The sequence below is a fragment of the Lithobates pipiens genome, unplaced genomic scaffold (assembly GCF_037356315.1).
Source record: "Lithobates pipiens isolate NorthernLeopardFrog02 unplaced genomic scaffold, aLitPip1_a1.2 Scaffold_51, whole genome shotgun sequence".
Lineage (NCBI taxonomy): Eukaryota > Metazoa > Chordata > Amphibia > Anura > Ranidae > Lithobates > Lithobates pipiens.
Window position 1 is genome coordinate 3,438,708 of NW_027507874.1, and position 13,857 is coordinate 3,452,564.

The 13,857-nt window shown below is 43.0% G+C and overlaps 1 protein-coding gene across 1 annotated transcript in view; it reads left to right on the plus strand.

The window, feature by feature from the left end:
* The first annotated feature begins 248 nt into the window (after nucleotides 1-248).
* Nucleotides 249-13,857, plus strand: part of LOC143957101 (NACHT, LRR and PYD domains-containing protein 3-like) — a 116,386-nt gene continuing 102,777 nt past the window's right edge. Inside the window, exon 1 of the mRNA XM_077467245.1 lies at nucleotides 249-449. The gene's annotated coding sequence lies outside the window, so the exon portion shown is untranslated. The remainder of the gene's footprint in view (nucleotides 450-13,857) is intronic.

The window sequence follows — 13,857 nt, forward strand, 5'->3', positions numbered from 1 at the left end:
ATACAAGGTGTACACTCACTACTTTACATTGTAGCAAAGTGTCATTTCTTCAGTGTTGTCACATGAAAAGGTATGATAAAATATTTACTCACTTTTGTGAGATATTGTAGCTGTCATCATAAAGACGATTTATTTATTTATTTTTACTTTCAGTAATAATTTACTTAGTTCCTGGAAGCATTACAACAAATAACAATGACTTCACTTGTTGCCAGGACTTGTCCTTTACAGAGCAAGTTCAGGTTGTCTAAAAAGAAGGTGTGGAAGGCGGAGGATTATAGTAGTCAAGGTGAAGCCTGAGAGAAACAAATATGACCGGTAGAAGTATCAGAAGAACATAGATAGTTTTCTCCATTACGGTCTTTGGTCTAAGTAGTTTTGGAGCAACGGAGATGAAGAGAACTGGAGGAGATCAAGAAACTGGACCAGAGAGGGTTATCAGTTGTGAGGTGGGCTTTTTTTTACCTTCTCTTAATACCCTAGTGGCTATCCTGAATACCTTTGTTCGGGGGTGAATACTTGTCCCCGAGCGCAAGCAATCTGGGCATTGGACCTTGGACACATACTGCCCTAAACAGAAGTACACCTACCTGCACCTTCCAGCCTCAGCAGCCTCGGCCTCCCATAGAGTCTGACAGGCTACCGGAGGCAGGGTTGGAAGGTGTTCCATATCCCTCCAGCCTCAGCTAAACACCGGAGCCTCAAGCATCGGGGCTAAACGTGTATGAGTGTGTATGAGGCTTTGGAGGCTACCTAGAGAACGGAGAGCTACTAAAGAGCATTTTTTACAAGCTGAGTTCATGAGCAAAATAATAAAATCACCGTTATATTGTGATCCTAAATTTGACGTGGGACTTTGGTTCCTCCTCTTCTAATAGAAATCCCTGCTGGTACTGTATATTACCAGTCAATACAATTTTTAAACTGAAATAAATCATAAATCCCCAAAAGGCAATGATAGTGCAGTATGTTTATTAAAATCAATAATTAAAATACAGACAGTCTTTAGCACTTACATTTCATTGTGTCCCGAATGGCACCAGCTCAATCAGCCTGCTATTTTTCCAAACCCGCCACACCACTCTCTCCAAAGGCTCGGCGTGCGTCCCACCTCAAACCGGACATGACGTCATCAACATCCGGATGTTGATGTTTCGGGGATTTATGATTCCATATGAGATGATATGAGATGTGAAAGAGGAAGAAACACTGGAGACAATATCCATGCCAAACACGAGCACAAGTTATAAGGCTGTTTAGGTCTATATGGCCACACAGATCTGGTGAGTGTCCCCCTAAATCCCACGCAGGGCCATCGTTAATGCAGGACAAAAGGGGCAGATGCCCTGGGCCCAGTCATTATTGCGGGGCCCAAAAGCAGCTGCCCCGTGAGCCTGCGCTGCCTGCAAATAGTTGATAAGTGAATTTGGGAGGGCCCAAAAAAATGTTTGCCCGGGGTCCAAATAATATTAAAGACGGCCCTGATCCGACGCAGCCGAGCACTTGGTTTGGAGAGCTAAGAAGGTCTCACTGTAGCTCAAAGAACATGGTGGATGGCACTCTACTGAACGGTTGAAAAATATTTTTATGCTTTATATTTTGGTGTACGGTAGATATTTTAAAGCAGACTATGGACACTTTCTTATATATATATTTTGTTTGACACATTTTTTTAATACTAAGTGTACACAATCATTGCAGTTTACACATATTAGAATGCTGGCTCATTTACAGTAACAAAATGGAAGCGCACTTCCATTTTGTTATGTTTTGTTTTGTAATTGTTTGTTTGCTGTGCTGGCTGCTGTTCATTGCTTAAAGGGACAGCACGGTATAATATTTCACTTTTCATTGGTTCATTTACAGTGCCTTGAAAAAGTATTCATACCCCTGGAAATTTTCCACGTTTTGCCATGTTACAATCAAAAATATGAATGTATTTTATTGGGATTTTATGTGGTAGACCAACACAAAGTGGCACATAATTGTGAAGTGGAAGGAAAATGATAAATGGTTTTCAATTCTTTTTTTTTTTTTACAAATAAATATCTGAAAATTGTGGCATGCATTTGTAAACAGCCCTCTCTACTCTAATACCATTAACTAAAATCTAGTGGAACCAATTGCTTTCAGAAGTCACCTAATTAGTAAATAGAGTCCACCTGTGTGTAATTTAATCTCAGTATAAATACAGCTGTTCTGTGAAGCCCTCAGAGGTTTGTTGGAGAACCTTAGTGAATAAACAGCATCATTAAGGCCAAGGAACACACTAAACAGGTCAGGGATAAAGTTGTGGAGAAGTTTAAAGCAGGGTTAGGTTATAAAAAAAATCCCAAGCTTTAAACATCTCACAGAGCACTGTTCAATCCATCATTTCAAAACGAAAAGAGTATGACACAGCTGCAAACCTACCAAGACATGGCCATCCAGCTAAACTGAGTATACAAAAAAAAGGGGGGGGGGGGATAACACTGCCCTAAACCTAAAAAGTGGGGGTGAGATACACAAAAAAATGAAAAAGGAAATTTCTATAGCAGCTAACACTCAAACAAAGTCATACAAATACAAGCAAAAAAAGTGTAGCGCTAAGGCTTGTAATAGCCAAGTGAAAAATAAATAAAAATCACAAAGTGAACAATAATGTGCAATATGCAAGTGAAAGTCCAATGACTTTAATGTGAAACTAGTACATGTAAGTCAATCTGGAGGATTTAAATCCGAATGGAGATCAACCGTAATGTCTCTGAGATGATGACTGCACAAGGATGTAATGCTTGTGAAATGGAGAACATCAATGCTTAAAACACTCAATGAGGTACTCTTACCAGCAGAGGTGGACACACATACCATATGGCAGTGGGTCAAATGCGCATAGTTGTAGTTGTCTTTAGGTATGATAATGAGGTCACGGATGGTTGTCTTTAGGTATGATAATGAGGTCCCGGATCACAGGGATAGGTTCACGGCAGGAGATAATCTCTAGGAACATCCACAGCTTCAGAATCCAGCTCGTCAGTGTTCACCGGTACCAAGAATATCATGAAAAAGGAGGAAAAAAAGTGCTCCACAGAGTGCAGATCAGCCAATAATGTTTTATTGGAAATTTCTCGCAGTCAAGGAGACATAAAAAGAACACAATAGTGTAATAAAAATGGTGTAAAAACATTTAAAAAGCAGTATGGGAGTCTCAAATAGCCAGCCCATCCAGCTAAACTGACAGGCTGGGCAAGGAGGGCATTAATCAGAGAAGCAGCCAAGAGGAGGATTGCCACCTTTTCTTCAAGCCAAACCAGAACATTTTCACGGCGCATGGCATTTTTTTTTGTAGTACACTCTCTAGGATTGTAAAATACCTGGGACACCTTTTGGGTTACCCAAAGAGAGTAGTAATGAGGTGTGCTGAGAGGAGTGTGGCTGACAGAGGAGGGGGGCTGGCATAGAGGGGGCTGACAGAGAGCAGGGGGGGCTGACAGAGAGGAGGGGGGGGCTGACAGAGAGGAGGGGGGCTGACAGAGAGAAGGGGGGCTGACAGAGAGAAGAGGGGCTGACAGAGAGAAGAGGGGCTGACATAGAGGGTGGCTGGCAGAGAGGAGGGGGCTGGCAGAGGAGGGGGGCTGTCAGAGGAGGGGGGCTGATAGAGAGGGGGCTGTCAGAGGAGGAGGGGCTGACAGAGAGGAGGGGGGCTGACAGAGGAGGGGGGCTGACAGAGAAGGGGTGGCTGACAGAGAAGGGGTGGCTGACAGAGAGGAGGGGGTAGCAGACAGAGAAGAGGGGGTAGCAGACAGAGAAGAGGGGGTAGCTGACAGGGGAGGAGGAGGGGGCCGACAGAAAAGAGGGGTGGCTGGCAGAGGAGGGGTGGCTGGCAGAGGAGGGGTGGCTGACAGAGAGGAAGGGGGCTGACAGAGGAGGGGGTAGCTGACAGAGAGGTGTGGGGTAGCTGACAGAGAGGTGGTGGTAGCTGACAGAGAGGAGGGGGGTAGCTGACAGAGAGGAGGGGGCTGACAGAGAGGAGGGGGCTGACAGAGGAGGGGGGGCTGACAGAGGAGGGGGTAACTGACAGAGAGGAGGGGGGTAGCTGACAGAGAAGAGGGGATATCTGACAGAGAGGAAGGGGGCTGACAGAGCAGGGGCTGAAAGACCGAGAATGGCCGAAAGCCGCCGAGAACTATCGAGCGCCGCCGAGATACACAGAACATCCGGCTCTGTATCTCGGCAGCACCATTTTTAAAGTCTGCAAATGACACTGGGGCAAGGCTGCAATGACAAGGCTGCAGATGGACACTGACAAGGCTGCATTGATGGGCATTTAAATGTAAGTTTTTTTCCTTAAACTTCCCTCCTAAACTTGGGGTGCGTGTTATACGCCGATAAATACAGTACATAGTAGGTGAGGTTGAAAAAAAGACACCAGTCCATCAAGTCCAACCTATGTGTGATTATATGTCAGTATTACTAGGGGTTTGTAGGGGTTTGTTTTGTTTTTTTTGCCTAATGATGGCTTGCTTCACTGACAGTGACAGCTCTTTGGATCTCACATTGAGAGTTGACAGCAACAGATTCCAAAATGAAAATAGCACACTTGAAATTAACTCTGGACCCTTTATCTGCCCCTTGTAAATGGGATAATGAGGGAATAACACACACCGAGCCATGGAACAGCTGAGCAGCCAATTGTCTCATTACTTTTGGTCCCTTAAAAAGTGGGAGGCACATATACAAACTGTTGTAATTCCTACAACGTTCACCTGATTTGGATGTAAATACCCTCATATTAAAGCTGAAAGTCTCCATTGTGGTGGTGTATAGAGCCAAAAACATTAGAATTGTGTCAATGTCCCAATATTTATGGACCTGACTGTATAACAACAAGGTATGTGATATGCTATATACAGTTTAAATTTTTTTAACCATAGGGTTAGTGATCTGGGGACCATCACCACACCAAACCTCCCAATGGTAGGAGAGCCAGATAATAACAAAAAACGCTGCCAGAAATCCAAGGAGCCTCTAATTTACTGTGCCAATATTACTATTATTATTATTACTATCATTATTATTATTATTACTAGACATGTACATTAGTTTTCGTCCGAATGCATTTTCGTCCGAATTTCAGGTAAGGGGAACCCCTCGTCAAATAAAAAAAAAAATTGACGTGGGGGTCTCCCTAAAAATCCATACCAGACCCTTTATCCGAGCACGCAACCTGGCAGGCCGCAGGAAAAGAGGGGGGGACAAAAGAGCAGCCCCCCTCCCTCCTGAACCGTACCAGGCCACATGCCCTCAATTGGGAGGATGCTTTGGGGGTCTGTGACCCCTCAAAGCACCTTGTCCCCATGTTGATGTGGAGAAGGGCCTCATCCCCACAACCCTGGCCGGTGGTTGTGGGGGTCTGCGGGTGGGGAGCTTATCAGAATCTGGAAGCCCCCTTTAACAAGGGGACCCCCAGATCCCGCCCCCCTTACCATTTCACAAAGAAAGTGTAAAATTTTTTTAAATAAGACAAACAAACTTTTGAAAAATTCCTTTATTAAAAATAAAAAAAATAAAAAAAAGATTCCAGCGATGGTAAGCCACTCTTGCTATCCAGCGACAGACGATCATCTCTCCGGGGTCCAGCAATGGCTGATCTGAATCAGCGCAGCGAATCCATCCATCTTCTGTCTCCATGGAGGAGACACTGCGGGGATCCCGGCGGCCTGACGTTTGTTATATGCGGAGGGCGGGGCCACCTGTCACCTGACCCCGCCCCCCTCTGACACAAGGGGAAACCCGGGCTTCCCCGTGACGTATGGGTGACCCCGCCCCCCTCTGATGTAACACAGGCAGGTTTCCATTACATCAGAGGGGGTCGGGGTCACCCATACGAAATGAAATATTTTACTCTGCACATGTCTAATTATTACCAACGTTCTAATATTATTAAAGCTAAAGTTTAGATATGGTTTTATTTGCTTTGTTCCATTGGTCCAGCAACCAATGTAAGTCGGCATTTTCCATACATGGCCAATGCCCGTGGTAGCTAAAAATGACTGTAGTAGGCACTGCTACAACATTGTTTGCCATTAGCACAGGCTTCCTGTGCTGAGCAGCTGTCCTGCATAGTGAACTGGGAGGTCAATCGCTTGGCATGGGCACCATTCAGTGAATGCTGTGCATTTTGAATGAATGAATAGAAATGATTCTCTGATTGGACAAAATGGCGAGGAGTGCCACCTAATCTAATCAGAGAACATTTTGCATTCATTGAGAGAATGCAAGCATTCTCTGAATGGTGCCTGTGTGTCGAGCCCTTTACACCCCGTATTCATTATTCAGCAGGACCCGGAAGCTATTGCTGATCAGTAGTAGTAGTGGTGCCTACTACAGTTATTTCCAAATACTACAGTGACCGACCAGGCATTGCACATATATACTTATGTCAATCCTAGGTGAACCACTGTAAATATTCAAAGAAAGCATTAGGCTTTAAAAAATATAATTATGTAGCAGCCTCTCTAGTGGGCTACTAGTGGTAGTAGAGGCAAATGTATTTGGTCCAACGATAAACCCAAGGAATGGAATCTGGATCAGGGTTATTAGAGGTTAGGACTGGATAACTCATTCTGGCAGCTCTCTGGTGCCCCCACTGTTTCTTGAATGTTGGAGAACTTTCTAGAAGTTAGTGGGCAGAAACTAGGAGGAGTTGCCTTGAATATTTAGAGGCCCTTAGCCAATCCCCAGGAAGTGGGCCTGGCAGGGAACTTAGGAGCCTGGCCTGGAAGGATTCTACCACAGTAGGCAGTTGGAGGGACCCTAAACGGAGAGACAGCAGAGAGAGCAAGGAAAGACAGTGAGTAGATCAGCATGGTGCAGGGAAAGACAAGGGGAGAGACTGCCAACTGTAGCAGGTGTCTCTTGAAGACAGCGGTGTGCCAAGTCTTTATCCAACCTTTCCCTGGGGAATCTCTATGTGTGTTTGTCAGTCAAGAGGACTGGGAAGAAGAAGAGGCCAGGTGGGCTGGTGACAGCCAGGTGGGCTAGCATTTCTACAAGCAGTAGAACTGGGATCAGCGTCTACAGGGGAGGCAGAAGGTGGTGAGATATGCTGTTCACTCCACATGTTCTACTTTGCCAAGGGACTGAGAGTTTCTAGACTGTAATGGGCTGTTGCTGAGCTAACAAGAGACTATTAGTTCCCAAGGGAATTAACCCATTAAGAGCTGTACAAAGGAACCAAGTTTGTGCAGGAGGAAGGTAGAAGAGGAATCTGGAAATAGAGAGGAAGTTGTGCCTGGTTGTGTTTGTTGGACATTTTTCAAGTTGGGAATTCCATAATCCCTAACCACCCCATCCAAGTTATCATTCTTTAAAATAACAGAAACAAGCCAAAAGGACTGATTTCTGTGTCTGGATGCAAGAAGGAAATTCTGTGTGACTGGCTGTGCACCAGTGCGGAACCCTGACATCTGCAACTCTTACGGGGGTGGTGCTACAATTATGAAATAAAATATTTTAAAAATAATAATGATAATAATAATAATAATACGTCAGCTTTATTAATAGTGTGTATTCCAATCTTCACAATACAACCAACAATTCCAAAATTATTCTACTCTGAAAAGTTTTGTTTGTTTTTGCATTATATTACGTTTTTATTAACCACTTCAGCTCCGGAAGGTTTTACCCCCTTCCTGACCAGGCCATTTTTTGTGATACAGCACTGCGTTGTTTAACTGACTATTACGCTGTACCCAAATAAAATTTATGTCCTTTTTTCCCACAAATAGAGCCTTTTTTCCCACAATATTTTTTACTTCTGCTTTAAAACGTACCCAATAAAAAAAAAAAGTAAAAAATCAAATTTTTTCATCAATTTAGGCGAATATGTATTCTGCTACATGTTTTTGGTAAATAAAATCCCAATAAGTGTATGTTGATTGGTTAGCAAAAGTTATCTGTGTCTACAAAATATTAGATGGATTTATGGACTTTTTCTTTTTTATTGTTTTTATTGGTAATGGCAGCGATCAGTGATTTTTTGCGGGACTGGGATATTGCGGCGGACAAATCTGACACTAAGTGACACTTTTTGGGGACCAGTCACATCATTGCAGTGATCAGTGCTAAAAAAAATGCACTGTCACTGTATAACTGACACTGGCAGGGAAGGGGTTAACACCAGGGGCACTCAAAGGGTTAAGTGTGCTTTCTAACTGGGGGGGGGGGGGAATGCTGTGACTGGAGGAAAACAGAAATCCGTGTTTCTGCTTAGCAGAAACACAAGATCTCCCTTTTTCTTTCTCACAAACCACCGTTCTGTCTCTCCTGTGAACATTCGCAGGTGATCGGCGGCCACCGCGGCCTCCAGACCCACTGATTGCCTCCCGTTGTGTCCAATCACAGCAGGAGCGGGCCTCCGGCGGCATGCACGCGCACCCCAGAGTCCTTGAAAAAAAATCATGTACAGGTATGTGATTTTGCACTTAAAGAGGGATTCCACCAAAAAAATAAATATTAAAAGCCAGCAGCTATAAATACTACAGCTGCTGACTTTTAATAAATGGACACTTACCTGTCCCGGGTTCCAGCGATGCCGGCAGCCGAGGCCGATCGATCGCTCGGCCCTCGGCTGCTGCCGCCACCATTCTAGCTGAGGGAATCAGGAAGTGAAGCGAATCGGCTTCACTTCCCGGTTCCCTACTGCGCATGCGCGAGTCGCGCAGCGCAATAGGAATTCTCCGCGCTGTCACTGGGACCCGTGTGTGTCCCAGCAGACAGTGCGTCAGGGCAGGAAATGGCGTAGACTCCCACGGGAGTCTATGCCCGGAAGTGGGTGTAAATACCTGTCTTTGACAGGTATCTGCACCTCCCTTCCCCCTGAAAGGTGCCAATTGTGACACCGGAGGGGGGGAGGGATCCGATCAGCGGAGGTTCCACTTTAGGGTGGAATCCCGCTTTAAGGGCCGTCCTGCCACAGTATATGTACGTGGGGCAGTCCTTAAGCGGTTAAGGAATTAAAACAGAAAGCAACTCACAGATACATGACTTGTTAGACATTGACAAAAGTATGCATCTAAATTCACAAAGAAATTAAAGTGGAGCACCCATAAAATCAACTTTGCAGAAATCAACAGTATTTTGCATCAGCAAAAACATTTGGAAATTTGTTTTTTACTCACCCCTTCAGCACTGTTGCAATGGGGTCCCTTGTATTCTGCCACTTTCTCTCCATGGCGATTGATGTCATTTCCCTCGGCGCCTGTGCTCACTAGTGCTCCTGATGCTTGTCATCCTTTCCCAGGAGTCAGTGGGCAGCGCCGAGGGCTAGCATCGCATTTCCTGCTCTGCGATGTGTCCATACTGCGCATTGCGCGAGCACGGGCGAGGGATGCTGGTTTTTCAGCAGCACCATATCCTGGAAGAATATCCTCGTGGGCTTCGTCTGCCCATAGGCAAAATGGGAACCTACAAGAAGAGGAAATATAAGGTACGTTTTTATATATAATCTAAAGTATAGCGCCGAAAATTAGAAGACAAATGAGTGCCACATTAGAAGACTATGCTGCTAATGGAAGTTTTTTTTTATAAATAGTGCTATATGTTAGACATGTGCAATTTATTTCGTTCCAAATTTGTTTTTTAAGGAACTTTGACAATTACGAATTTACGAAATTCTAATTTCCGAATTTCAAATTTCCGAATTTTTGAAATTTCCGAATTTCGTAAATTGGAAAATTTCATGAATTGAAAAATTTCATGAATTGGAAAATTCTGAATTTCCTAAATTGGAAATTTCGGAAACTGGAAAATTTGAAAATTAGAAAATTCGAAAATTGGAATTGTTAAAGTTTGGAAATTCAGAAGTTTGGAAATTCGGAAGATTGGAAATTTCGGAAGATTGAAAATTTGAAAATTTGAAATGAAGAAATTAGAAAATTTGAAAATTCTGAATTTCGGAAATGAGAAAATTCTAAGATTTGGAAATTTGAAAATCTGAAAATAAGAATTAAAATCTGAAAATTCAAAAGAATGAAAATATGAAAATTCAAAAACCCGATAATCTGAAATAATAACTAATAATAACGATTAAATTATAGGTCTTGGAATTTCCTTTCGAATTTGGCTGTTAGTGAACATAACGAGTACAAATTTATCTAAAGTTACAGATTATCTGAAATAACGAATGCCATATCTAAAAGAATGTAACGTAATGATCTAATAATAACAAATAACAATAATAATAATAATAATAAAACTTTTTTTATTATTCATTTGTTTTATTCCATTTGTTTAGATGAGGCATTCATTATTTCGGATAATTTGTAACTTTGTATTCAATACGTTCACAAATAGATACATTTCAAAGGAAATTCCAATACCTATAATTTAGTAGTTCGTTATTATTAGTTAGTTATTGTCTCAAATTTTACTGATTTTCTTTCTTTTTTTCAGATGCAAAAATTTTTGGATTTTCACATTTTAGAATTGCCGAATTCCAAAAATTTGGAAATTCTGAATTCGAAAATTTGGAAAATTTAAATCTGAAAATCGAAAATCAAAAATTGAAAATTGCAAAAAAATAAAAAATAAACCGAATGAAATGAAAAAAATTTTTTGTCAGTGCACACGTCTACTATATGCTGTTGGAACTCTGCTTTAAGGATACAAGGGATGTGATGGAAGATCGATCCATTACAGCATCAGGTCCCTATACAGAAAAAAAAACAGTCAAATAGTAGTCAATGCCATATGCTGAGCTATTTTGAAGGTTGAAAAAACCCATAAAGAATCATAGCGGTAACAAAACCGGAGATCAATCTAACGTTTTAAGGAGGTGGACACCACTAACTATATGTCTAGTATGACAATGAATCTTTCAATTAATTTCATAGTAATGAAGCACCCCTAATAGGATGCATCATCCATAGGACTGGGCAAAGAACAAAGAAGAAGAGAATGCAAAAGAGTAAACAAATTTGAAAGAGACAAGACAAAGGGTTAGGAATGGGACCACGACGTAGATCAAACCTCGAATAGTGAAACATGGATAGTCAATGTGACCAGACTGAGTCATCCATATTTCTCCATAGGTAGTTTCTTATCCAAGGGTTCCAAATATTTGTAAACCTGTTGAATTTATCGTGCATGATAGCTGCTAGTTTTTCAAAGACATGTGCAATTCGTTTAGTTACAAATTAATTTTTCAACGAAACGCGACATTTGGAAAAATTCAAATTAACGAAACCAGTTTTAACAAATTTTTACAAAAATTCGAAAAATCGTAAATCATAAATTCAAAAATTCTAAAGAGCGAAAATCTGAAATTCGAAAATCCGAAAATAAGAACAAAAATCCGAAATTTCTAAAATTCTGAATTCCGAAATAATAACTAATAATAACTATTACTAACTATTACTAACTATTAAATTATAGGTATTGGAATTTCCTTTCAAATTTGGCTGTTAGTGAACATAACGAATACAAATTTTTCCAAAGATACGAATTATCGGAAAAAATGCATGCCGCATCTAAACGAATGAAACGTAGCAAATTATTATTATTATTAATAATAATAATAATAATAATAACAATAATAATAACGTATTATTATAATTTAGCCTAGCTAAAACACGATCTCTCACTTTTCCTCACTGACAAATCAGCGTTATGCTTTGTTTACATCAGCACACCGCTGATCCCACTCTCCTGTGAGCAATGGCTGCCGTAGAACCCACTGATTTCACAGCGGGAGCAGTGCTCCTGGTTTCTCACTAGACCCTCTGATTCACTAACTCTGAATGCCTTGAGCTCCTCCAATCTTTACGGTGTTACAGTGCTCTGCTGGGTCCCTAGCTTGGCACTCCAGCTACTTCTCAAGCGTCACCCCCACTAGCCTGCTCAGTCCCTAGCTTGTCACACAAGACTGCTCTGCAAGCCTCTTCTCCACTGGCAGGGTCCCTGACTTGATCACCACCTGAAGTTTTCCCAATTCTCCACCGTGTCCGTTCGGTGATAATACTGCTCCGGTACTTGCTTCAGTTACTCACTGTGGTCCCTGGTAACAAGGTGGTTCGGTCCCTTTGTAGCGACAGCTTCCCTTCTACCTCTGACCAATGACAGGTTCTCCAGCCAGCAGAACCATTACTTCTGGTTGGACTGCAAGCCGCAATCCCAACCATGCGCTGCTCTCTTGCTTCTGGATAAGCCCTCACACAGCCTCCCACGTGGGGCATATGACACACGTCCACCCAGACAGCCATCTAGGTGGCACAGAACATAGATCACTTGACTCCACCCAAATATATAGGTGCTCCCAGCAGGCAAAGGGATTCAAGAAAACCCCTGCCCATTGGCTGAAATACCCCATATACCCATAACCTGACCTTGGGTTGCCTTTCTCATATCTAATACCACCAAGTGGTAGAAGAGATAAGTGCAACAAGGCTAAACGTGGGGAAAAAAATCAATGGATCTATAACAATCGACCAGGATAACTCCTGGCAAGAAAATTTGTGAGGAACATCCCTGCCTAAACTCCAGGGTGCTAGATCTTTTTTTTTTTTTTGCAGAGTTTACAACCACTTTAAGCAACAAAAAATTTACAGACAGTTCTTGAAAAAGGAAGAGACAGTTCGTGTAGCACTTACCCCAGAATTAGCCACTGATGGATGTGGGTGACCTCAGCTCTGAGAGCTCGGGTGCAGAGGGGACCCTCTTTAAAACACACAGAGGTGTCCTGACTGGTGACTTAGGAGCAGGTGTGAGGACAGCAGGAGCCAGTGATCTCCAGGGAGAAGACAGCCAGCTGGCTGGTGAGTGTTACAGTCAGGAAGATTGAGAGGCAGCCTGAGAGGACTGGGTGAGAGCAGTTTGGAATGGATGCAGAATCAATCTGAGAGGACTTTGGAAGAGTAGCCAGGAGGGCTAGTGAAAAGGGGCGGTTGCAGCTAGGTGGGCTGGCAATGCCATAGGAAGGTAGATGGGACACAGACTTTTTCTACACATCAAAGGGGCCCATGGCCCCTGCCTGTAAAAGGCTTTTGCTAGATCTGATTGAGTGCCTTGTCAGATCCCCCAAACAGTGTTCCAGTTGGGCCTGTGTGTTCTGGAAGCAAGATTTGTGCAGGAGGCAGAAGAAGAGTTTATATATGGACTGTATATAGTTGTGTCCCTGAAGAGTTATTTTGCTGAAAAGTCAAGTGGGCATACCATAATACCCCTCAATAAAACATAAATGGGGAAAAATGAAATAAATAAATATAGAGATACACTTATACAACAAGATATATTAATTAGTTAGGAACTCCCCTCCACCCATCCCCTCAAATATCCCGTATCTCCCAGTGGAATCAGGGTAATCAGACATAGCACCATATAGGGGACCAGTCTGGGCGAGCACGTCAGAGTTTCCATGAGGCTCAAGTAAGGCAAGGAGAGCTGCATCCCGCCAGCAGCTACCGTTCCCTCATGTCCATCCAGAGAGAGGGACCATTGACACCCACCTGAGGCCCATAAGCAGCTGAACTGAGCACTCCAGTCCCATAGTTCAGGGAGCCAAGGCATATATCCGCTGAGAAATCAGTAAATTGGGCAGGACAGCAGCCAGCATTCTAACATAGCACTACAGAGAAGCTGGAGGCGAGCAAACACCGTCAGAACCCAAGGGGGTGAGTTACCATGGTGGGATGGTCAGTAGGGGGATCCCCCAAAGCAACCGGTTACAGGCTGTTACCTTCAGGTTTTGTTCAGCCCTAGGGGACCCAGGCCTATCTCCAATGTTTCATAGCTCGAGTCAGAAGGATTATTAGGAGAAGTCTTACAGGACACAGCACAGAGGAAGTGGAGCTAAATTAATGAGTAGACTCCCCATCCACT